The sequence below is a fragment of the Acinonyx jubatus genome, chromosome B1 (assembly GCF_027475565.1).
Source record: "Acinonyx jubatus isolate Ajub_Pintada_27869175 chromosome B1, VMU_Ajub_asm_v1.0, whole genome shotgun sequence".
Classification (NCBI taxonomy): domain Eukaryota; kingdom Metazoa; phylum Chordata; class Mammalia; order Carnivora; family Felidae; genus Acinonyx; species Acinonyx jubatus.
This window is the reverse complement of record NC_069382.1, coordinates 123,525,518-123,552,408: the sequence shown is the minus strand read 5'-3', so window position 1 is coordinate 123,552,408 and position 26,891 is coordinate 123,525,518. Positions and strand designations below refer to the sequence as shown.

General features: G+C 36.2%; 1 protein-coding gene across 5 annotated transcripts in view; it reads left to right on the top strand.

The window, feature by feature from the left end:
- Nucleotides 1–26,891, top strand: part of BMPR1B (bone morphogenetic protein receptor type 1B) — a 408,527-nt gene that overhangs the window by 269,297 nt on the left and 112,339 nt on the right. The window contains exon 1 of one of the 5 annotated variants that reach the window (XM_027061066.2): nt 8,386–10,601. The exons of the other annotated variants lie outside the window; for them this stretch is intronic. The gene's annotated coding sequence lies outside the window, so the exon portion shown is untranslated. Of the gene's footprint in view, nt 1–8,385; nt 10,602–26,891 lie in introns of those variants that run through there. 5 annotated transcript variants of the gene reach the window in all.

The following is a 26,891-nucleotide window of genomic DNA, read 5'->3' as shown; positions in this document are numbered from 1 at the left end:
AGATCTGATGAGGATTGAGACCTAATGAACTTAAGACAGAGGCACAGGGCTGGGAAATGGGGGCAACTTTTTAACACTTAAAAAATGTAAATCAAACAGGTTTGAGGGGCAGAGAGAAGGAATGGTGATAGCTATTTTCATGTTGGCTTACCTGGCCAAATGGATGGATACTGGAACAGTTTATCAAAATAGAAAATGTAGGAAGACCGCTTTAGAGGAAGGATGGGTATGTTACATCTCCATGCATAAGTGTAGTCATGTCAGACCAAGAAATTCTCCTCAGCTTTCTTTTTTCTTTAAAAAAATTTTTTTTAACATTTATTTATTTTTGAGAGAGACACAGCATGAGCTGAGGAGGGCAGAGAGAGAGGGAGACACAGAATCTGAAGCAGGCTCCAGGCTCTGAGCTGTTAGCACAGAGAATTCAGCGTCGGCTTGAACCCCCGAACCAATAAGATCATCACCTTAGCTGAAGTCGGATGCTTAACCGACTGAACCACCTAGGCGTCCCTTTTTCCTTTTTTCTTTTTTCTAAACTCCTCAACTTTCTTAGAGCTACTGCTCTGTAGCTGTCTCTCCGGATCCATCACTACTGAAAACTGTTGACATACATTCCAGTGGATGTTTGTTCATTGGTATTTTTTCTGCTCCTGCTGGAGTAGGTCCTTGCTTGCCCTGAAGTGGTACCCATTCTGTTCCATCCTCAGTATCCAATATATTGAAACCAGTTCTGTTTAACAACTAACTCCATCAGCTAGGACCTGATTTTGATGATTTTCCCCTTTCTTTTTAGTGTCTTGGTGTCCTTTGCTCTCAGAATCATCCCAGTTTATGTAAAACAAATCCAATATCTTGAATTTCAAAGAGAATGGGCTTGGGGGGTCTCAGCTCCACAGAAACTGCTTGGTCATGTGAATAGTCTTTTGACTCCTTTCTTAGACCAGCTCTAATCTCCAGGAAATTGGGATAATCTAATTAGGCAACCAAGAGTTCTAGAACCATTTAATTCAGAGCAATGGTGTACCTTTACCTTAAATGTCTTATGGTAAGAAAACCACTCAATGTTCAGTGATAGCTTAAGGAAGATTTATTCCAGATGAGCTTTGGTGCCCACATAGATCAAAGCCATGTTACGTTTATTACATACTATGTGATAGAAGTGCTAGAGTCACCCTCATCAGGCATCAGGACATAGTATGTATGTTCAGTTTCTCATATCCTGGATATATGCTTTCTGTCTTCTAGGAATTACATTTGGATGCAAGTAACAGAAACTAGAATTAATGGCAGAAAAAGAGAAGTGTATGTATTTTTTTCATATAAAGAAGTGCAGAGGTAGGCAATCCAGGGAGGGCATAGCAGTTCCGTAGATATCAGGGTTCTAGTCTCTTTTTGATTTTCTGCCCCACTAACCTACATTGTGACTTCAAAGACACGTCATGGTTTTTGGTGGCTAGTATTGTTCTAGCTGTCACGTCCAATTTCTAGGCAGCAGGAGAAAGGGACAGATCATATGGACAAATCTCCTAGTCAGGTACCTTCTTGTAAGTAGCAATTGACGATATCTCATCTCTGGTTACATTTCACGACTAGCTTTTAATCAGATGACCACATCATGGTTTTTTAGCTGGATATATTGCTGCCCTGAGAAACCAGGATTCTGTTGCCACAAGAAGGGAAGATTGGATAATGGGTGATGACTAGCCTTCTTTGCCTCATGTACTACATAAGATGTTAAGATACTGATCGAAGTATTTCATAAATAAGTAGAACAATGAACATTACTCTTTAGTCAAAGATTTTTCGGTGCAGTTACCCCACTCTAAATGGCCCTGATGGAGACCTTTAATGTTTTCTAACCATTTAAAAATGAAAACAAAAACAAAAGCCCTGCCATTTTGTTATTCTCATAACAAATTAAGATGCATGGCTTCATGAGAAATTTAATAATTACTCCCAGGAATATGTTAGACAATTGAGGAACTTACGGATTTGACTAAAGGAGTCTGTGTCTGGATGTACAAATATATCTAGAACATTAGGTCTGTCAGAGGAAAGGTATATTTTAGACAAAAGGAGAAAGTGAGGCAGTAATTTGTCTAAGGTCACAAGTGAATAACCTGAATTATTTCAATAATTTACAGTATTATTAATTCAAAGGAAATGGATTCTCGATATATTTGAGTCATTCCTAGTCTTAAGCATAACTATTTGACAGAGCCTCTAGGTACTTTGATATGACTGTACCTATGCTGCTTCTAATTAGTATTGATTTTGAATTAATATTATCCCAGGACAGTTATTTTTGGTGCTTTTCCAGCTGTGTAAATACCCTTATTGCATAAACAGACTAAATTTAATCACAGAATTTACTGTGCTGGCAGTATTTACAACTTCATTGTGGACCCAATGTCTTAAACATCTGTCCTTCATTTACTATATCTTAAATATAAACTTTTATAACACACGCCAAATTATAAGTATTTACGCAAAGACACCATAGCATAATAGTGCTTGGAAGAAGGAGCAAATTTCTGAGAAAAGAGTTTAAAAATTAACACAGTTTGGGTTTGTTAATGGTGTCTGTCTCCCACAAAAACAAAGGGGAGCCCATCAGAAATAAGTAAGAAAGCATTTTTAAAAGACCTCCTGGAAGGTTAAACTTTATCATAATATCAAAAATGTTGAAATTAGTTTTTTTAAGGGGGAGATTTATGTTGTTTTTAAGTGCCTTTGTCTTGATTTAAAAATGATGCAACATTTTCATTAAATAACAAGTTCTTTAACTGGGAAAACATTGTGTGGTCTTTAAGGTAAATTAAGAGGATGTACAAAATAGAGAAACAGATTTAGTAAATCTATGACTTTCAAAAGTTATTTTTCCCACCAAACAGTATCTCTCCACCAAACTCTGTATCTCTCCAATTTGATTATGTAAAAGTCGTAGTATTTTTATAGTTAATTCTTTAGTTTGAGCCCTGCAAGGCTAGTTCCTCATGTATTTCCTCCAACTGATTTAATTTTGGATAAAATTATTTTTATCTGATTTTCCTTTGAGAAAATATGGATATTTGCTTCCTTGGCTGACTTACAGGTCCGGGGGTTGGGGGGGGAGGGTACTAAAGGACCCACGTGAATAGGCTTCCCAAGTAAGACAGCCGCCCCATGCAGAGATGCCTCCCAGGCTAGTATTTGTGTTCTGGAAGAGGCTGACTGGGAAAACAGGTATGGAGACTCCTCTGCTCCTTAGGATTTACAGATTGGTTTCCCCTATAATATACATGGGCGCGAACAGTGTTCTGAAAGACGAAGAAAATTTTTAAAAATGTAGACTTCTGGAACAGTACTGCTGACACATGAGGAGAAAAGAAAGTAGTGAGGGTAAAGAAGTGATGAACTACAAAAAACATTGTGCGAAGTTATGTCATCTGTTTTACCTGTTATTTGATTGTCTAAAACTAGCATTTTATTGTGCTGTTTATATATTTGCTTTATGTATGTATGTATTCTCTTTCCTAATGAGATTATAGTTGTTGGTTTTTTTTGTTTGTTTTTATGGAAACTACTATCCTTTACTCTTTTGGACTCTCCTATAGCATCTGGCATCATGTGAGACACTGTAAGCCTGAAGATATTTAACTGGATATGAGTGGCAAGTCTGATAAGTAGTGGTTCCTTCATGCAGTGTTTTGAGGATTATGAGGCTGTGTCTGTGTCAGGAGAAGAAAAACTAGAGTGATAAATTAGGCTGGGGTCTCTGTTTTATATATTGCTATATATCTGGAGCTTAGAATGGTGCTTGACAGGTTGGGAGTACTAAATAAATATTTTTTCAGTGAATGAGTAAATCATTCTGCAATACTTGAGAGAGCAAGTAAGAATGGAAGTGTATTTGCTATTCTGTTACTAAATTAACTCTAAAATCTCTTCTAATTCTAATCTGTGATTAGTATTAATATTTGTAAATTTAGCAGATATTATATCGGAATCTAAATTCAGAAGCTGCACTATCTTATAATTGTAGAATCTATGCAAGAGATGTACAGTCAAACCTGTTAATAATAATTAACTTAATAAAAATAGGGGTTCAACTACCCTGATTTAAGAAACAATGAAAAAAACCTCACCTATATTAACTTGACAAGTCTGTGTAAAGTTTAATATTATGCTAAACTCCTATTAATATTCAATTAGTTAATTGAGTGGCGTTCCTCTTCAATTTATATTTCAGTTTATATAGAGTGAAAGTTAATTAACCTGGCTCTGGAATAGGTGTGGGGATGATTGACTTCTGTTTTATGGTAAGGGTAAGATCATACTGGACCATTTATCTGATTATCTGATTTTATCATCATGACATCGAAATTCTAAAAGGGATTTTATACCTCTTTAAACTCAATCTTTCATATAAAATGGATTCCTGGAAAGTAAGTGATAAGAATTGTAGATTTTTACCACCAGGTTTAATCAATATTCAGATCTCCTGGTTTCATATTGATGCCTTTTTGAAATGTTAGTATTTCCCAGTGATTTTCCCCCTCAATATTAGTGAAAGAAGAGACTCTGCCAAGAACAAAATGATTCTGTACTACATGGAGTATCATCCAGAAGGGCATGGGGTGGAGTGGGAGTGGGAGGATGTTCGTTTGACCCAATGGGCTTCTTGATACATGAGGCGAAGGAGCAGGGAGAATAATGGTCCTCAAAGTATGCCCCAAGGACCCTTGGGAGGTCTCTAAGAAACTATTGGACATTTGCACATTCAAAACTGTTTTATAATAATACTAAGACATTATTTGTCTTTTTTGCTGTGCTGACATTTGCTTTAGTGGTTCAAAAGACAATAGTAGGGAAAACGGCTGGTACCTTAGCACCAACCAAAGGTGGTGGCAACAGGCATTTTACCATTGTGTTCTCCATTGTCACATTCTTGAAGTAAAAAAGAAAAGTGAACATTTAACTTAAAAATGTCCTTGATAAAAAGGTAAAAAAATCCATTTATTAAATCTCAACCCTTGTGTACATGCCTTTTCAATATTCTGTGTGATGAAATGGAAGTATGCTCTGTGCCTGCCATTGCGCACTGAAGGGCAGTGGTTTTACTCAGGAGTTGTTGCTAAATGAGTTCCTTTTTGTTGGATCAGCATCTTTAATTGAAAGAGTGACCAACAAACTATGACAATTCAGATTTGGACATTTGGTGGAAAATTTTTTTGAAAAGAAAGTGAGCCTGTTGAGGACAATAATGGACAGTATTTGAGCTGCTGATAAAATATGAACTTTTAAGTAAAAATTCAAATAAAAACTTAAATTTTGGAAACCTTGTGATTGCTGCCATGAGCCTTGAGAGTATCCAACTATTGAAAAGCTTTTTTCATGACACTGGTGTGGATATTAGCAGATGTGATTTTTTTTTTTGTCATTTCGTAAGGAAATGTGTTAACATTTCAAACTCTGTGGGGGTCCATGAACTGATATTTATATTTTCCAAATGATTAATGCATGATTTTATACAATTATATATGGATAAAAGATCTAGTCAAAGTAAAAGGTAGTAAAATGTATTTTAATGTAACAGAATACAAATATTTCATTGTTATGGTTCAGATTCTACATTGCAGCGAAACTTAAGAAACTACTACATGTTGGGGCGCCTGCGTGGCTCAGTCAGTTAGGTGTCCAACTTCCGTTCAAGTCAAGATCTTGTGTTTTGTGGGTTAGAGCCCCACATGGGGATCTCTGCTGTCAGCCCAGAGCCCTTATCCAATCATTTGCCTCCCTCTCTCTCTGCCCCTCCCCCATGTGCACCCATGGGTGAACTCTTAAAAAAACCTACTACATGTTGAGTTTTGGTGTAGTACTAAGGAAGACTTATATCCACGTTATCTGAAAAGGCTATTAAAGTATTTCCCCCTTTTCCTTTCTCTTTATCTGTGGGAGACAGGAATGCCTTCACATACTTCAAACGAAATAACATATAATATATTGAATGCAGAGGCAAAGTTGAGAATCTGATTTTCCTTTAAGCTAGATACTTACCACCAAATTATTTTTATTTGAAGAAACATGATTTTCATGAAAACTATTTTTGTGTTACAGTAACATATAGTGGATTTATTAATATTATTTTTAAATGAATATACATCTCATTTAAAATTTTTTTTTGAGAGAGCATGCTTGTGCTCAGGTGGGGAGGGGCAGACTGAGAGGGGGAAGGAGAGGGAGAATCCTAAGGAGACTCCACACACAGCACAGAGCCTGATGTGGGCTTGATCTCACCACAGTGAGTTCATGACCTGAGCAGAAACCATGAGTCGGACACTTAACTGAATGAACATCGCAGGTGTCCCTCATTTTAATTTTAATAAGGTAAATAAAAAAACAAAATAGATGTTAACAAAAATAAACAAAAGTTCTTTTGGGTCCTTAATATTTTTTAAGAATGTAAAGGAATGCTGAGACCAAAATGTTTAATGACACTTCTCTCAACTCTAGATTAGAACAGGTGCCTCTCTACCTATAGAGTGATATTCCTTAATATATTAGTATTGTCTCAGTACAGTCGTTACCATTTCATTTTTTCATTTGTTGATATATTCAACACATAATTACTGTGTACCTTCTGTCCTATTAGGTCATGGGAATTATTTCAAGAAAAGATTCTGTCCCCTGCTTATTTTTAAGCTTCTCTAAAGCCAGGTCTGAGTGCTATAGTCCTTTTTATTTCCCTAATCACGGTAAAGTTATTTAATATTGGTTTTCTCTTTCCTCTTTTCAACTTTATAGATATGGAAATGTGGCTTGGTATTTGTTTTCATGTTTTTGCCATTTGTTACTAGGACAGAATTTGGCTAATATTTAAACAAGTACACCATTTATCCACTTCCCTTTCTTTCTAGTGTGTTTGAAATCATGGAAGAGGTAAATACCTTTCAGCATTTTGTGTATATGCAATTTTATACAAATGGTAGGGATGAGAGACAAGAAGGGCATGGGTAAGAGAGAGAGAGATGAAAGTCTTTAACAAGGTGTCTGTAGAGTATTTTCCAGATCTATCCCTCACTTTTGTAGGGGCAAGGCAAGAGTACAGACAACTGCACAGCATATGTAATCTATTTAAAAGTTCTAAATTAGGCACATATGCTATTTGCTAATTGCTCTTGGCCATCCTTTGGACCTAGGATTGCACACTCTGGTTCTTTGGGAAAAGAGTTCTGAGGTCATGGTCACGTGAAAGGAGGGATGGTAAGGTCCAGAGAGGCCTGTCCTGTGTTACATTGGATTCCTTGTAGTGGTGAGGCATGCAGCCAAAAAGGGATTGGAGGGGATACCTTTAAAGTGCATACCTCAAGACTAGGACCTTGTTTGTCCATGTCTAAGGGCAAGGCTGGTATGGGCCATATATTACTTATATTAGAATCTCCAGCAGTGCTTCTTAAAAATGCAATTTTGTAGACCCCATCCCAGACCTGAATGAATAGAGAGCAATACGGCGCAAAGGTAGGTGTTATGAACGTCAATAGACATAGGTTATGTTTTGAGGGATTTTTTGGGGCAGACATATGAGTTTCTGCTTAGCATCAGTATTTCATTGTGGCTGTTAAAAATGTCTTTCTAAACATTTGATCTAATTTAATTCTCTTAGCAACTCTTTGAGGTTTTTATTCCCATGCTTCAGAGTGTATTCTGTAATGCCATTGGGGAATTTGAATCTCGAAATGGCCTTAGGATATTCCTTCTCTAATGCCAAGTTCCTACATATTTTTCACCAGTATGTGCAATTAATAATGTTATGGATTAAATATACTTATGTCTACATCAAAAAGGAAAATACTTTTTGTGAAATGTTAGGCGAATATTGAAGGCCTAGGAGGGGAAATCCCTTCTGAATTTTGAAGAAAATACTATCTTTTTAATAAAATGAATTCACATTAAGCAGAATGAATTTTATTATGCAAGTTAAACCTGAATATTTAATGATGACTTATAAAGTAGTTACTAAAAATGCATGTTAGTAACTTTGTGTGCATGTAACAATATCATCACATGTGCATTATAGTGTTGTTGATAATTTGCATTTGCAGTGCTTTTTCAAAAAATAATTTTCGGTTTCTAGAATAACAATATTGTCTACAGAGGTGCCTGAGTGGCTTAGTAGGTTGAGCATCCACTCTTGATTTAGGCTCAGGTCATGATTCCAGGGTCATGGGATGGAGCTCTGTGTCAGTCTCCATGCTGGGCAGGAAGCCTGTTTAAGACTCTTTCTCTCTCTCTCTTTCTCTTTCTTTCTCTCTCTCGCTCCCTCTCTCCAACTCTCTCTCCCTGTCTCCTTTTGCCCCTCCCCAGCTTGGGTATGTGTGCTCTCTCTCTCTCAAAAAATAATAATACTGTCTACAGAGAAGTTATGGATCAAGTTGGGAATTGTATAAAAACACCTATATTGTTTTTGGAAAGTATTGTTTAAAAGGAGTGAATGGTCAAATTTAGAAGTAACTAATAATAGTCCTGTGAAACCAATAATGAAGTCATTTACTAACTTAAAAAAAATTGTGGTCTCACGCCTAGAAAGTGCTATTTAGTAGCAGGGGTGAGAGGGTGGAGCTAGTTACTGCTAACCATACAGTACTCTAGTTGTTTCCCACAGTTAATATTAACTACTGCAGATTTGTAATTTATAATGTGAAAGCAGTTTAGTCCCTGGGATTACCTGGATTATTTAGTATTTTGCATCTCTGTGAAATACTGAATGGCCGCTTGTTCCTGGAATCGTATGAACTTTTTGGGCAGCTATTTTGGGAATTATTTCATACAACTGAAATGTCTTCCTAATGATACTGTTTCTCTTCTAAAAAGGAATAGCCTAGGATTCAGTTTTGGCTTGCATAGACAAATTAACATAGTGTGGTGAAGAAATGGGGCCCGGACTAGAAGAGTTAATCTTTAAGTTCAGCTTGAGCTGTGTGTGCTGATCCTTTTCTGCTTCTTGTTAATTGGCGCCTCAGACTCCCTACTAATTAATGGGAGAGCATGGGGCAGGTGGCGCCATTTTATTTTGATAATCCTTGTCATCAATGTCCACGTAATCTTGTTTAATTATAATGAATGTGCATTTGGGGTGCGTGAACTTTTAACAGCTTTTTTTCACTGGAAGTTCACTGGTCAAGGACAGTTTTGCAACTGTCAGATGCTACTACGTATTGCAAACAAAGACACTTGTTTTAGCTTTTTAGTTGTTAATTCACACAAGTGGCAGTCACTAAATGGAGGTGCTGTGTGCTTTTTAAAAACTAGACGGGAATAACTCTAGCCAGAGAAATTAAAGAAATCCGTGCTTCTTTTAATTGTGTGTGTGTGTGTGTGTGTGTGTGTGTGTGTGTGTGTGTGTGTGTTTGGAGTGAGGGTAAGAAATTTTGTTTAAATAGGGACATTTAATTTTAAGAGTACTTAATGGATAAAAATATTAGAGTAATGTTTTCTCTGGAAGGAAGAGCTGAGGCAGGAAGTCAAAATAAATGGAACTGATTTACTTAAGAATTTGCAAGTTTTAGCTGTGAAATGACCAGATAAATGATTCTCTTGGAGAGTGGATAGCTGTTAGAAAATGCATATTTTGCTCATTTCCATTTTAAAGAGACTGTTCTTGCTTTCAGGTATAAAGATGGGTTTAGCTAAAAATAAATTCAGAGTAGTTTTGAAGTTTGGGGACAAGTCTTAAAATTGTGTTCCAAGCAATGCATTATTTATTTGGGGGAAGTGGGAGAAAAGGAGGGAGGAAGAAGTCAAAAAACACCTCCTTGGCTGTTAATACCTTGAAACTTAGTGGAAAGGAAATAACACCCAATTTATACGAACTCCAATGTAAACAAACAGGAGCTATGATGGGAAATAGCACCAGGGCCAATTTATAAGACTTGGTCCATGTTCATTTTTCAGATAAAACTTCCTGTACTTACTCCTACCCATTATGGGCCAGACCAAAACCAAAATAAATCTTCCTCAAATGGTATAGGGAAACATTTTAATTGGGTGATATTTTTGGAAAATCAGAAATCGTTATTTCGCTATTGGTACCTTGATAAAATTTCATGTACTATTTCAAAGTGTAAATTTTTATGAACTTGGATGTTAATTATATACTTACAGTTTAATAATGATAACAGTGTTTTGGTATATAATATTTTTGTGTCTAATCAGAGAATCTTGACTTAATGTAAATTTACAGTTAAAATTAAAATCCAAATCTGTGGTCTTCACTTAAATAGGTGGTTCTCCACCTAGAGGCAGATTTCTTCCCTCTCCCCACCCAGGGACATATATCCATGTCTGGAGACGTGTTTGATTTTTACGACTGGGAGGAGGTGCTACTGGCATTTAATGAGAGAAAATGATGGATGCTGTTAAACATCCTAAAATGCACAGGACAGCCCCCCACAAAAAGAATTATCTGGCCCAAAATATTAATATTGCTGGGATTGAGAAACCTGCCCTACCTAAGTGATGCTTTCTACTGATGAAACACTACTGATTTGTAATCTGTGGATTGTGAAGATACTGGAAATTACCTGAAGAAATGCTACATTGAAGGAAACAATCATATGTAGGTATGTAAGTATTGGGTTGTATGGGATTAACTAATATATAACACCTTCCTAATTTTATTTTGTTCTCTCCCTTTCAAATGACAAATTTTTGTCCTGCAATAAGTGATTCACTATGAGGAGCGATGATTAGTAAACTAAACGGTTAACAAAATCATGGTAATCATTTTGCAATATGTACATACATCAGAAGTGTTATGTTGTACACCTTAAACTAGTACAATGCCGTATCAATTATAGCTCAGTGAAACGGGGAACAAAAGTGTCTTATGGGGGAAATAATCTGAAATCTCAGGGGAAAGAGAAGTTACACATGTGTTGTAGGTTTTTCTCTCAGTATTGACTATATATATTCAAGATAGAAGAAAGTGCAGTGCTTACTTGGCCTGAAAGGAATGCAGTGTGGCCAGGAATGATATATGCCAGATCGCATGCTGCTGTGCTTATAAAGCCTGCAACTTCCTTGGTGTGGAATAGCTGTTTGTTAGATGACTTCCTCCTCCTCCTCCTCCTCCTCCTCCTCCTCCTCCTCCTCCTCCTCCTCCTCCTCCTCCTTCTTCTCCTTCTTCTCCTTCTTCTTCACAGAGAGAGAGAGAGAGAGCACAAGGAGGGGAGAGGCAGAGAGAGAGAGAGAATCCCAGGTGGGCTTTGCACTGTCAGTGTGGAGACCGATGCAGGACTCAAACTTGCAAACCCCGAGATCAAGACCTGAGCTGAAATCAAGAGTCACATGCTCAACTGACTGAGCCACCCAGGCGCCCCTAGAAATTTTAAGAAAGATTTTAACCTAGCAGCTAAATTCAGCCTCAGTTCATCTGATTTGAAAAGTTTTTCCTCTTCTTTTATTCCTATGTGATTTTTGTCAACCTGTGATAAGTAGAGAAAGATTTAAACCAGGCATTTATTTATTATCAAAACAAGAGCTTGATTCCAAATTAAACAGTTTAAATTTTATTGGCTCATTATTATTTTTCTTTAATGATAAGAATGCAACTAAATATATGCTGAGTAGTATATACCAAGTGTCCTTTTTTGGTGTTCTGCTGTTCAAAAGTTGCTACATCAGTTCTTGCTGACTTCCTTATATCATAGGGAAGATATACAATGTAAAAAATTTAAAGTTATATAATACTTTATGTAATATATGTAAAGCATATGTAAATGATGGCGTGTAAAATGTTTCTGAACTCACCACTGTAGCTAAGAAATTTAACATTAACATTGTTAGTGCTGTTTGAACATTGGCTGAAATAGACATGTTTGCATTTTGAGCTGATCTGTTCTTAGGTATTATTGGCAAAGCATGTTGTATTTAAAGAGCTCAACAGAAAATTAATATATACTAAATATGTGAGAAGCAAGAAAGATTTCGGTTAACCTATATATTCCCCCAAAATAGCTTTCTAAAGAAATGAAAAGTAACTTGTTTGGCACATAATTTAGTAGTTTTTTTTTAATGTCTTATTCCCTGGGAGAGGAGAAATGGGACCAGCGCTGAGGCCCGCAGTGCTGTAGGGAACTTGTTGGATGGCAGGAGGCTTTGTCCACAGAAACATGAGGGCTCATTCAGCTTGGTGACTGCAGTATATTTTATAAGGAAACCTATGTCTAAAAATAGATGCTGAATGAAACTTCTTTTAGAGCACAGGGCCATATGGTTGTTAAAGGGCCACTTTGTTTTATTGGAAAGAAAATATGAAAACTCCCCATTTGGAAGCAAGTCTTAGTAGTGAGTGTTAGAAAATGTCTTTTTGTGCACTGTTAGTAGTAGGTAAGTATTTCAAAACAGATGTGTTTTCTAACCACATTGATTAAAAAACTACCTTAATTGACATTTCTCAGATTCTGTTACAGTGTACTTTTTTTTTCTTTTTTCTGAATGATAGTAGCAATCATATATAATCATTGAGCAGGGGTTTTTTTCCTCTGAATTTTGGCAGATGTTTAATATTTGAAACAAAATATAAAATTGAAGAAAACTGTACTAAAGTTCCAGATGAACTTTTATTTAGTCTTTAAAAAATCACGTGATATGCCCAGTCCAGAGTTTTAATGTTCTATTCTCTGACAGGAAAATATGTTTATTTCTGTGATGTTTATAAGCACGTGCCCCTATGTAGTCCATTTCTGAGGCAGCAATGCAATTTCTGAAATCTGAGTTTATAAAAATACTTTGAGAATTAAGTTCTAAATGTGACTTTATGAAACCGATACTAAAATAGTATATGTCATACAACTACCACTGTTAGTTTAAATGAATTACAAAGATGTAATACAAAGTCTGTTTTCAATATGATAGAGGGAAAGAAAACAACCTGATTTATTCCAGGAAGGACTGGGTTCTGGATCACCAATAATGTCTTGGAGCTCAGATTAAATATATATATATATATATATATATATATATATATATATATATATATATATATAGTGAGTGGAAACTACCCTGTTAACTGGTCATACTCTGAGGTTATAATTGAGGAAAACTTGAAATGCTTTCTTTCCTTCCATGAGCACAGTGTATCTTTATAGTAAAATTGCCACTAACTTCATTCTCCTTAATGTGAGAGTATTTCCCATTTCCAATGAAAAGCCCATAGGGCTCAAAATAAATGAAACCTACCATGTTTCCGTTTAAATACACACACACACCCAAAACTTTCCTCCATACTCTTTCTTCTCTCTCCTAAGAGACCTCTGCCTTCTCCTATACAGCATATGACTGCCAGCAAAACTTCTAGTATGGTAAAATGTTTTAAATTTATATGTTCTTTCCAGCTCTTATGTCAGAGACCCTTGAACTTAACTTCAGTTCTAGAAGCAGTGATGGCAACCTTCAACACTTACTTCTTTTAAAGTGTGTTTATATGCATTTGTGTAATACATTTTTGGGTTCCCTGGCTTTGAAACATAGGCCGTAAATGAAACAGACCTTTCCCACCAAATGTACTGTAATAGATGCATGTTTATACACATGAATGAGAAGTATATTTACAACAGGTTCTAATGTAAGGACTTTAATTTTGTGCAGTATCTTTCACATGTGATATGTCATTTATTCAGTGGGACAATATTGTGTGGCATAAGGGGATTTCCATTTTATGGCAAGAACCAATACAAGCAGGGTTAATCGCAGGAGGGGGGAAATCTGTGACCCTTAATCTGAGGCACTTTCCCTCAGACCATACTAAAAATTCTATTTTAAAATCCAGCAAAATGACACAACTTATTAATAGTACTGTTGAATTCAGAATTGCTGAAACTGTCTATAATTTAGCCCACGGGGCCAACACTCTTAGCTACTTGAATAATAATGATTCTTAGTAGCTAATATTTTAGAGTCCATATTTGCATACTGCATATTTTTTCTGTAATTAAGGAATATGTAACAATGTATCCGTCTTTTTTAAAATTTTATTTTTTACTTTTTAAAATTTACATCCAAATTAGTTAGCATATAGTGAAACAATGATTTCAGGAGTAGATTCCTTAATGCCCCTTACCCATTTAGCCCATCCCCCCTCCCACAACCCCTCCAGCAACCCTCAGTTCTCCGTATTTATGAGTGTCTTCTGTTTTGTCCCCCTCCCTGTTTTTATATTATTTTTGTTTCCCTTCCCTTATGTTCATCTATTTTGTCTCTTAAAGTCCTCACATGAGTGAAGTCATATGATTTTTGTCTTTCTCTGACTAATTTCACTCAGCATAATACCCTCCAGTTCCATCCATGTAGTTGTAAATGGCAAGATTTCATTCTTTTTGATTGCCAAGTAATACTCCATTGTGTGTGTGTGTGTGTGTGTGTGTGTGTGTGTGTGTGTGTGTGTATCACATCTTCTTTATCCATTCATCCATCGATGGACATGTGGGCTCTTTCCATACTTTGGCTATTGTGGATAGTGCTGCTATGTTTATTACATGGGAGTGCATGTGTCCCTTCAAAACAGCACACCTGTATCCCTTGGATAAATGCCTAGTAGTGCAATTGCTGGGTCTTAGGTAGTTCTATTTTCAGTTTTTTGGGGAACCTCCATACTGTTTTCCAGAGTGGCTGCACCAGCTTGCATTCCCACCAACAATGCAAAGAGATCCTCTTTCTCCACAACCTCGCCAACATCTGTTGTTGCCTGAGTTGTTAATGTTAGCCATTCTGACAGGTGTGAGGTGGTGTCTCATCGTGGTTTTGAGTTATATTTCCCTGATGATGAGTGATGTTGAGCATCTTTTCATGTGTCGGTTAGCCATCTGGATGTCTTCTTTGGAGAATTGTGTATTCATGTCTTTTGCCCATTTCCTCACTGGATTATTTGTTTTTTGGGGGTTGATTTTGATAAGTTCTTATAGATTCAGGATACTAATCCTTTATCTGATATGTCATTTGCAAATATCTTCTCCCATTCTGTCGGTTGCCTTTTAGTTTTGCTGATTGTTTTCTTCACTGTGCAGAAACTTTTTATTTTGATGAGGTCCCAGTAGTTCATTTTTGCTTTTGTTTCCCTTGCCTCTGGAGACATGTTGAGTAAGAAGTTGCTGCGGGCAAGATCAAAGAGGTTTTTGCCTGCTTTCTCCTCAAGGATTTTGATGGCTTCCTGTCTTACATTGAGGTCTTTCATCCATTTTGAGTTTATTTTTATGTATGGTGTAAGAAAGTGGTCCAGGTTCATTCTTCTGCATGTCGCTGTCCAGTTTTCCCAGCACCACTTGTTGAAGAGACTGTCTTTATTCCATTGGATATTCTTTTGTGCTTTGTCAAAGATTAGTTGGCCATACGTTTGTGGGTCCATTTCTGGGTTCTCTATTCTGTTCCATTGACCTGAGTGTCTGTTCCTGTGCCAATACCATACTGTGTTGATGATTACAGCTTTGTAGTATAGCTTGATGTCTGGGATTGTGATGCCTCCTGCTTTGGTTTTCTTTTTCAAGATTGCTTTGGTTATTCAGGGTCCAACTTATCCATCTTGCTTTTAGAAAACTTTCTTTTTCTTTTGATGATGAAAGATGATTGATCTTGACAATTAAAAATATTTTATACATTTCAGATGAAAATTTTATCTGCTGGGTGAATGTCTCAGCCTTTTGAGGTTTCTCCCACTCCTAGGATTCTACCAACCATCTCTTTCTCAGGTCAGTGTGAGGGAATGCTTAAGAAGCCTCATGGTAATGGGAGAGGGGTATCCCATTGGCCTCCTTCCTCTGTAACCCACTGTTTCTGCTGCTATGAAGGTTGCCTGCCTGGTTACTCAGTCTGTGGTCCAAGACATTCCAGAACACAAGGGTTTATTGTATCTGTGAATACAATATGAACACAGATAATCCAGCTTCCTTTGTTCATTCCATAAATGTCGACTGTGCCTCATGTGTTCTAGGCATAGTTATAGATGCTTTGGACATTGCAACTGAGCATAACAAAATATCTGCTTTCAAAGTATCCACATTCAAGAGGAGGTAGACAATAAATACATCAATATGTAGAGAAAGATTATCCAATTAGATAGAAAGAAATGATCTGAAGAAAAAATGAGTTAGAAAAGTTGGTGGTTACTTTTCTTAGAATGGTCATGATACTGAAATCTAAATAATGGGAATAAGATAGAGGAACAGGTATAAAGACTGTCAAAGGAAATTAGTGGTGTGTTTGAGGGATAGACAGAAAACCAGCATTCAGGGCACATTTTGGAAAAAGGGGAAAAAGATAAGGAAGTGAGGTCAAAAAAGAGGCAGAGGCCAAATTATGAAAGCCATAGTAATGAGTATGGTTTTGTTTATAACTGGAAGTTTTAAGCAGAGAAGTAATATGTGATTTACACCTCCGTAGATGTCACTTTGGTTGCTGATTGGAGAGCTCAGTTTGTGGCAGGACATAGTGGAATCAATGAGTTAAAGAGGAAACTGTTACACAGCTTTCTGCAAGATACGTGATGGCAACTGGGTCTAGAGTTTTTGCAATGGTAGTGGTGAGAGTGGTTCTATTTGGGATATATTTTGGATATGGTACTTCCAGGTCATGATATAATGAAATGGATATGAGACCTGAGAGAGAGAGAGAGAGAGGAATTAAGAAAGGCTTAATGATTTGGGAACAGAAAATATTTCTTGTAAGGATTAAAAATGGTTAATTGCTTGCCTTACTGACTGGCTTGGTTGCTTTCCTTCATTGATTCATTCATTCATTTTTGTGCAAGTGTGAGGTATCCTGATACGCTCTGCATTATGCATATTAATTGTTTCCAGAAGTTGCTTCTTCAGTGGGTTCAAATCCACTTAATCAGAGGAGAGGAAGTGGGATGAATTTCGGAATGGATTTTTAAATTTCAAAGTGATGTTCAGAAATGCCATCTTCATTAGGAATCACTTTTTAAATATCTGTTGTAGAACTATAATCAAAATCTCAGCTCACTGGAATGGTCTTTTAGTATCTTGGTTTACCATGGTTTATCAAGAGAAAGGAAACTGCTCAAATTTCTGCTGTGATTTTGAAGCAGTCTTAATAACCTGTTTTAAGATAACAGACACAATTGTTAAATATTTGTTTAGGTTTTATTATAACCAGCACAGATTTATGATTGCATTTTTATGTGCCTTGTATAGTCATTATGTATGGTATATCTTAGCTCATTTTATAGAACATAACTGTATGTATTATATGGAGGTAAATATATGAATCTTGTGTAACATTTTCGTCATATAGATGACCTGTTTGATTCTGTAATTTTAATCAGAAATTCAGACCTAAATTATTATATTAGGAACAACCCTAATATTACAGAAAAGTATGGACTTCAGAACACAGTTGTGAAACTGTACCTTTATCAAGTTACAAAGTAATTTTCTGTTCATACTGACTCTGTCTGCTTTAAGCATGATTTCTCACCATCTCTTACTCTAGGTATTTTATGTCTGATGTTCTCAGTATCGTTACGACGATTTTTTGTTTTCCTGAAAAAATTTCCCTTTAATGTTCATATAACCGTTAGATAACATTAGGAGTTTTCCCCAGAATGTCTGTATTATTTTAAAGAAAAATGGTAATTATCAGAATTATTCTGAATCTCATTTGTCTAAATCTAGTACAGTGTACCGTAGTTATAGATCTAAAAAAAGTCTGTACTTTTTAAATATGGATGTCAGATTTTTCTTAATACTTAAAGTTTTCCAGTAGTTCAGGTTCCTGCTTCTTTTTCTGTGGCCAATTAAAAAAAGAGCAGGACTTTTTTAAGGTCAGAAGATCAGCTTGATTTGTTTGTAAAATATAAAAAGAAATATTTGTTTCTAAGACCAGAAAAATCTGTTTTCTGGTTAACTTACTTTTTTATGTTTTGCTTTGTTAAAAAATCAAAAATAAAGTTAGAAGTAGAAATACCATTTGATTCATGGGTTAATTTATTGGAGTCCTAAGTGCTAATTTAGTTATCTGAAGTTATCGGATTAAAAACAGAGGAGGGAAAAAAAAACAAAAACAAAATTTCTCCATTTCTCATGACCAAATCTTACCTGCTTTTTCCTCAATATGTGATTCTGAGGGGGAAACCCAGCTTGCTTTAGTATTCATATTTCCTTTGAACTGAATGATAAATGCTGAACCATCATGTCAAGCCTATTCTGAAGATGTCTGGAATAACAATAAACCCTTTGTGATGAAACTAGCACAGGGTAGCTATTTACCAAGTTAAACATCATGAACTTACTTATCTTTATTCCAGTGTACTTTAACATCAGCGGTCATCAGCTTATATATTGGGAAAACCTGAGTTAAAATAATTACCATAAATAGAATGTACATATTTTCACTTTGTCTTGTACTTTCATTCCCAGACTGCTCATATAATTAAATTGGTAATGAGATGCCTGCTTTATGTGCACATACACATATATTGTCTAGTATGTTCTATGCTTTTTATTAGGGGTGCTAATAATTAATGATCTTTTATCTGTGTATTACTTTTTACTTCATGGTACTTTTTACTGTGTCAGAGATTGTCTTGCAGAGACAAACTTTCCACAGTTGGAGAGCCACCAGAGGAAAGGAAAGCACACTATTATTCAAATGAACTAACTTAATGAAGATCATTTCTTCACTGCAGAGGCAATAGGAAAGCAGGGCCAGAAGCATTTACCCCAGGAGGTTATATATAGGATGATTGGAGACATTCCCAAAGACAATGAGGCACTAGCATTTGTTTAAGAGAAAGGCTATTTCCCTCTGAGGGCTCATGCTGGAATTAACTGGTGTCATTTTGAAGGAGGGTTTTGCTAATTGGCATCTCCCAATTGTATATAATGCCAACACCTTTTTCTATTAATTATTTGCCATAAACATAGCTCAGTAAACCAAAACTCCCTGCAAACTGAAAAAGATTTAAGAGGAACTGTTGCAATTTAATTAGGTTCCAAAAGCCCTATGTGAACTATAACAGTTGGTTGGTATTATTTGTATAATGTTTTGTCGTTTGACGTTGGAGGCATTATGTTCATGTATTGTGGTGATGGCCTGCTGAGTAATTGCAAGGTTCATTATACCACCAAGACTGTCAAGGGCATTTATGGATATTCATGTGCAGTGAACCCTTGAACTTGAACTGGTCATTCTTGTCTCCCATGGCTGGAATTGTGTTTACTCTAAATGGCAGGAGAAACTTTAATTATGAAACCATAAAAGAAGCAAAATTACCTAAGTTTTAAAATGGTAAATGGGCTATTAAGAAATGTACCTGCCGTTTTTCCCCTTTGCTGTAAAAATGTTATCTGTACTCTCAAGGAAACTCATCATAATCCTAACCTTTAAAAAAAATTTGAAGACCTACTGCTTGGTAGTAAATCTGTGCTTCCAAATTGTGTTTTTATGTAAAAAGATACTAGATATCCATTATTTCTACTTTAGGAAATCCATTTATAGACCAAATATTAAGAAAAATTGAACTTATTAATACGAAGTTAAAAATATCCAAGCATTGTGCATTGATTTGAAAACTTTTGAAAATATGAAAGAAATTTAAGAAGCAGAATTGAAGAAGTATGCATGTAAAGTATACATATATATATTTATCAACATTCATACATATATACATTTATCAACATTTAACTATGTGTCAGTGCTAAAGTATATAACACTCTCTTTATGAGTGTCCTTCCCCTAGACTTTTACGTTCTTGATAATAGAAGCATTTTCTTAATGTATCTTGTCTCATAGTACTCAGCACATGGGTCTTGTTCAATGAGGTTTTATTGAACTGAAGAGAGCTGAGACAAAAGATGGCATATAAGAGGGTTGTAGTTGGAAGTGGAGAGTTATGCCTGGAACATGGAATGCATGGAGAATGGTGGCAAGAGATGGAATTCGAAAATTAGGAGGGGAAGATGCTTCTGTTCCCAGGTGCTTGGATCATACACAGAGGATGTTATGGGGCACTTGCAGGATTTTGAGCAGCTAATCACACTGAGAGCATGGGAGTGGATGGAAATGGGGCAGGAATAAGAAACCAACTCTGATTTGTCCATGCTGGGATATGTTATCCTTGAAGCCTGGTTTGCACAAAGGTCTTATTGTTTTTTAAGCAAAACACAATTCTTACAAGAAACTTTAATTGTGAGAAACTATACACAACACAAAACTTAATTGTTTTAATCATTTTTAAGTGTTACAGTTCAGTAGTTTTAAGTACATTCACATTGTTGGCCAGTTAATCTCTAGACCTCTTCGTCTTTGCAATTTGAAACTCATAGTCTGCTGAGACAGCTATAATAATACAGTAGACTGAGTGGCTTCAATAATGGCCATTTATTTTACAGAGTTCAGGAGACCAGAAAGTCCAAGATCTGGGTGCAGGAAGATTTAGTTTCTGGTGAGGGCTCTCTTCCTAACTGGTAGACAGCTGCCTTCTTACTATCCTTACATGGCAGATGAAAAAGAGAACATAAGAGAGCTCACTCTTCTCCTCTTTTTCTCTTCTTGTGAGGCCACTAATCCCATTTTGGAGACAGCACTTTATGGCCTCATGACTTCATCTAAACCTAATTATCTTCCAAAGGCCCCACTTCCAAATGTCATCACATTGGGGGTTATGGCTTCAACATAACAATATCACAACAATACTTATTTTTTTGTTACTGACTTAATTCATTTAGCATAATGTCTTTAAGATTCATCCATTTTATAGTATGTATCAGAATTTCCTTCCTATTCAAGGCTGACTAATATTTCATTGTATGTATATACCACATTTTGTTTATCCTTTCATCTTTTGAAGAACATTTGAGTTGCTCCCAGCTGTTGGCTATTGTGAATAATGTTGCTGTGCACATGAGAGTGTAAATATTTTTTTCAAAACCGTGCTTTCAATTCATTTGGACATACACCCAGAAGTAGAATTGCTAGATTACATGGTAATTCTATTTTTAATCTTTTGAGCAGACTTCCTACTGTTTTCCATAGCAGCTGTATCCTTTTACCTTCCCACCAACGGTGCACAAAGTTTCAATTTCTCCACAACCTCGCCAATACTTGATGTTGTTGTTGTTGTTTTGGTAGTAGTCGTCCAATTGGGTGTGAGATGATGTCTCGTGATTTTGATTTGTATTTCCCTAGTGGATAATTGACTTTGAGTGTCTTTTCATGTCTTATTGGCCTTTTGTATATGTTCTTTGAAGAAAGGTCTGTTCATGTCCTTTGTCTATTTCTTAATTGGGTTGTTTGTTTTTGTAGTTGTCTAGTTAAAGCTATTCTTTATATATTCTGGATAATCCCTTATTAGGTTTATGATTTGCAAATTTTCTCTCATTTCAGAGATTGCCTTTTCATGTTGTTGGTTGAATCCTTTGCATACAAGTTTTAAATTTTGATGTGACCCAATTTATCTCCTTGATTTATTGCCTGTACTTTTGGTGTCCTATCCAATAAATCACTACTAAATGCAATAACATAAAGCTTCTTTTCTGTGTGTGTTTGTTTGTAAGAGTTTTATGGTTTTAGTTCTTACATTTAGGTTTTTTATCCATTTTGAGTTCATTGTTGTATATATTGTAAAGTAAGGGTCCATTTTTTTTAAAAATGTGGATACCCGGTTTTCTTAACACCATTTGTTGAAATACTGTCCTTTCCCCATTGAATGGTCTTGTTAACCTTGGTGATGATCTATAGTGCTGCTGAAGCAAAGAAAAAGGGGGACCTTTCCACATAGAGATGAAGGAATGACCTAAAAGAATCTTGGGGAGACACTAGAGACCTTCTAAAAGTCATGGAGGAATAGAATGGTGGGACACTGTCAGATTAAGAGCAAAGAAAGAGGAATTTCACGCACATCCCTCAGCCAGAAAGAACATGCCTGCAATATTTTTGTTTGTTTTTGAAGGATAGCTGAAACGGACAAGAAAGCAAGTGTTAAAAGCATGGACAAAGATAAATGACAGGCACCTTACCTCAAGGAAATGTAACATGTAGTGGGGATGATAGCATGCATAAATAATTCAAATACAGGGGAAAGAGTAAATGTCATAGAAGTAATACTGATAAAATGCTGTGGACATTTAGAGGAGAAAATAGTTATTTCTTCTGAGAGGACCAGTTGGGTCTTGCTGGGTATAGTCATCCAGATTTCTCATTTGAAAGCAACAGAAACCAATTGTGATTCATTTACATAGAAAACACAGTTATTAAGGGGCTATTTGCTAGTTCATAGCAAATATCGCTCCGGGAAGATATGGGAACCAGGTCTTGAAGAGACACAGCCCAGAACAATAATTAAAATTTCATCTTAGGATTTATCCTGTAATAAGGACACCATTGCCACCACACTTTAGGGTAGTTGCTGACTTAGGCTGTTCCCATCAATGCTGGATCTGGATGTTGCCACTAGTACTGGCCGTGTGGCTGCCCCTGCTCCCATCACTGGTCACAGTGAATGCCCTGAGGTCCTTCGCTCCATGTAAAGTCTGGGACAGGTATAGCTATTGGGAGGGCTTCAATCACATACCCGTGTCCTTGCTACAGGATGGGCAAAGAAAGTGAAAATCTGAGTTTTTAAACTTCTGTTTTGGAGAATTCTGCCTCAAACAAATGGGAAGTGCCAATATACAGGAAGTGAGAAGGGGTTAAGGCTAGTTGGCTGCAAAGTATTGTAATATCTGCAGAGTTGAGAGAGGCAAGATTTGCACTGCTGTAGGACATAGTAATAGTTAAACAGGCAGTGGCAGTTGGAAATATGGGGTGGAGGTTCAGAAAAAGATTTAGCTTGGTAGTCAAAGTGGTATTAGCTGAAGCCCTGACATTATAAGGGAACATGTTTGAAGAAGAGATCTTTGGGGAAGAATCATCACCTATATTTGTGGGAACACAAGAGGAAGAAACTTGGATGTATAGGCCCTCATCATGAAAACCAAAAGAAAAGCTTCCAGTGAGTTCCTAGTAAATTGTATTTATTCAGTTTACTTCTAACTGAATGAGGCCCTTAAGAAGGGATTGGCTTCAGTGCTCAGTGTTGCTTAGGATGGAATGAATGAAGGCTAAGAACATTTCTTTGAATTTGTTGACCTTTGAAAGAAGAATTTTATTAGAATGCTGGGGGTAGAATCCAGAGGGCAGCTAGAGATTTACAAGGAAGATGTAACTGGGATGACAATAATTGGTGACATCAAGAGTCAGTTGCTTTCAGAAGAGAAAGATAGGACTTGTGAAAGGAACTACTTTCAAAAAAAGATTTATTGAACACCTACTACATAGTAACTGTTTTAAGTGCTTGGAGTATGGAAGTCAGCAAAATGGACAAAGGTCAGTGCCCTTGGGATCTTTATGTTCTGCAGGGAGGAGGGGCACCAGGTTGTTAATGAACATAGTAAATAAGTTAATTGTAAGTAGTTAGAAGGTGATAAGTGCTGTGGGGGGAAAAAGCAGAGTAAGAAAAATGGACTGGATTTATTAAACTTCGCAAGAAACAGCTCATTAGAATGGTGGGAAATGGATGTCCAGTCGGGTCAGGTAGGGTGGTTGTGGTGGTAAATGGAGCAGCAGGGTAGGCTTCACTGAGCTGAGACTTGAGACAGGTCTAAAAGGAGATGAAGGAGGATATGTAAGGGAAGAATATTTTAGGCAGACGAATAGGAGATACAAAGCTCTGACCTGGAACACGTGAGGCATGGTTGAGGAACAGGATGAGGACACGGGAGAATAGTAGGAGAACAGCCCAATGAGATAATTAGAAGCCAGTTCTTAAAGGAACACTAAGAATTATAAACTACTGTAAGGACTTTGTAAGGACATCATAAGCACCTACTCTAGGTTTGATAGCTCTTTGATATTTTCTATAGATGACTAAAATGAGGTAATCTACAGGTTCTTACACAGTTCAGAAAAACTTCAAGCTTACTTTGCACAAGCTATTTCTATTTGTATCAACTTCAGAAAGAGATAACGTAGAAGCTCACAAAAAGGGATAATGTTCTATAACCAGTGTAAAGTGAAGCAGGATTTTTTTTAATTCAAGGGGCAGAAGGTAAAGTATCATGAATAATTTTATAACTTTTTTTTGCCTAAATTCCTAGAGTGATGTAAACATTTGGTGTTGCCAATTTCTGATTATATATATATATATATATATATATATATATACACCATTTTAACAAAAAATTGAAAATCTTTTTTTTAAACAAGTGTTTCTAAAAGAGTACCTACTTCTTTTGAACTTCCTCTCTCTTCCTTTTTCCTACACATCTTTGGTAGAGGTGTTCATGAGATGTATTGAGGACTTTGAAGTGCTTCCACTATAAACTTTTGGGAGACCTCAGTGACTCTTTGAATCCGATTGGTCCTGTTTTTTTATTAAAATTAAAAAAAAATTATTTGAGAGAGAGAGAGAGTGCGAGTGAGCATGAATGGGGGAGGGGCAGAGACAGAGAGGGAGATATAGAATCTGAAACAGGCTCCAGGCTCTGAGCTGTCAGCACAGAGCCTGACATGGGGCTCGAACTCAGGAACAGTGAGATCGTGACCTGAGCCGAAGTCGGCTGCTCAACCAACTGAGCCACCCAGGTGCCCTGCTGATTGGTCCTCTTAATGAGCTTTAAGTCATCTGGATAAGCATAAGTTTTGTAATTTTGGTTAAGGTTGAATTTGAATGTTTCATTTGGCATAATCCTTAAGGTAACTCACAATTTGCTCAAATTTTTCACTTTTCAGGGTATTTGGTAGTTGCAGACCTAACCACTATAATAAGGGGTGACTATAATAAGACATGTAGAATGAGATGATCAGATGAAAGAATGCCTCTGTAACTAAGGCTTTTTATGTTACACAGGAAGAGTGTTACAATTTCATATATTTCCGTTGGACTAGTAGAGAATTGTTTCTGTGTCTAAATATGTCATTGGTTTTATCTTCTGTGATCACTAAAGCTCATCCTCTTTACTTCCATAATTTAAGCATCTTCTGTCATGTCATGCACATTTAGTATCCTCTGATTTTGCTGTAACACTCTAGATAGAGCACACAGAAGGAAAGGGTTTCAGTAAGAGTACAGTCTGATTTCGCTGTACTGTGACATTTGCTGATAAAACAGTGTCTATATGTGGAGTTTCATTGTATTTATTTATTTTTACAAACTAGTTGTGTGAACATTCACACCAACCCTTTGCCTTGTGAAAATTCTCCATGTATGAAGTCTGTTATAAAGGGCTTCCTGAGATTATCAAAAACTGCTGCTTCTCATAAAAAAATTAAAACACTAAGCAGCTGTGCTTTATATCTGGGGACAGGTGAAGGAAGAGAAGGGAAATACACACACACACACACACACACATATAAACACAGTATGTTTCAGGCATCCTTTCGGTATCAACCATCTGTCATTAGGAAAATATTTCAATATACACAGTTGACTTCTGGCTGGTAGAAGAGAGGAAAGGTTTAATGTGTCATGAATCTAAACTGAATATCATGGCATTATTTTTTCTTTTATTAAAAATACTTTCACATGCACATAGATTTTAGATGTCACATTAAGTAAGAAATTGGCTTTCTGTAATCTTTGTAGTTTTCCTAGCATCAACTTTTTAAAAATCAAGAGCAAAGTCTACTCAGTATGTAAATCCTATACTGGCAACACTATTGTTGAAGTTTTCTATGGAAAAGCTAGTATATGCTAAGTAAAAGCAAACTGTTTTTCTGTTATGAATGTCTTCTCTTTTACTTTAAGAAACTTTTTCTCATTTGATTCCTCCTATACATAGTTAAGTATTTTCCAAAGAGTGGAAAATAGATTTTCTAAGAGCTATCTTCATATGATGTATTCACTTATGCATAGACTATTCAAGTGTTTAAATAAGAGCTATACTTTAACTCTTTTTATATTTCTTTTAGGTGTATACTAATGTGTACCTTCCTCATTTCTAAAGTATATTCAGAGGGAGTTACGAGGAAACATACACACAAAAAATTATTGATGTTATCATTTCTATTTGAAATTTATTTTCCATTTACTTATTTAATATCACTTCAAGTTGGATTTGGATGAATTTAGGGTATAGTTGACTTTAGGATGAAATAAGAGTAATAGTAATCCTTTTTAAGAAATTGATTTTTTATAGTGGCTAGTATGAATTTCAAATAGTTATTAGAGATTTTGATTTTCCGCTCAGGAATGCTTTAGCTCTAGTTTGATAAAGAAGAAAATATCCTTCAAACACCTTTGGGATAGATCCTTGGGTAAGTCAGGTTGGTAGCTTCCGTGGTTCATGATTTTCATAGTGTGTGACTCTAATTCTGAGGAGTTCACGGTCACAGTCTTAATAATTACATTACTGGGGTGTATCTGTAGTTATTTAAACAGACAACAAAACTCCTGTCTCACATAGTTGCTTATAAATGGGGCAGAGTAGATCTTCTGGAACTGCCTTCTCATGGTGTGAAGAAAATAGCCTCTTTTGTGGAAACAGACTCAGACTCATCTGACAAGGAGAGGACCACATCATGTGGTTCTGGTGACTTCACACATCGACTTTTTCTTTCTGAGGCTGCACAGTTGCCTCACTCTTATCTCCTGAGGCACAGGGAGCTCAAGGGAAATAAAACGTCCTTCCTTAGTCCCAAGGCACCTCAAGTCATCTTCATAACATCACTTGTAAAATACGGTTGATAATACATGCGTTGAAGGGCTGCTGCAAGAGTTAAAAAGAATGCCTACAAGACAGTGCTTTAAATTGACGATAATATATCTGTTTTACTTAAGATTATCATTATTCTTATCAATAAAGAATATACATGTTCTAAAGGAGAGGTCCATCTCATTGGAACTGAAACTGCTGACCACT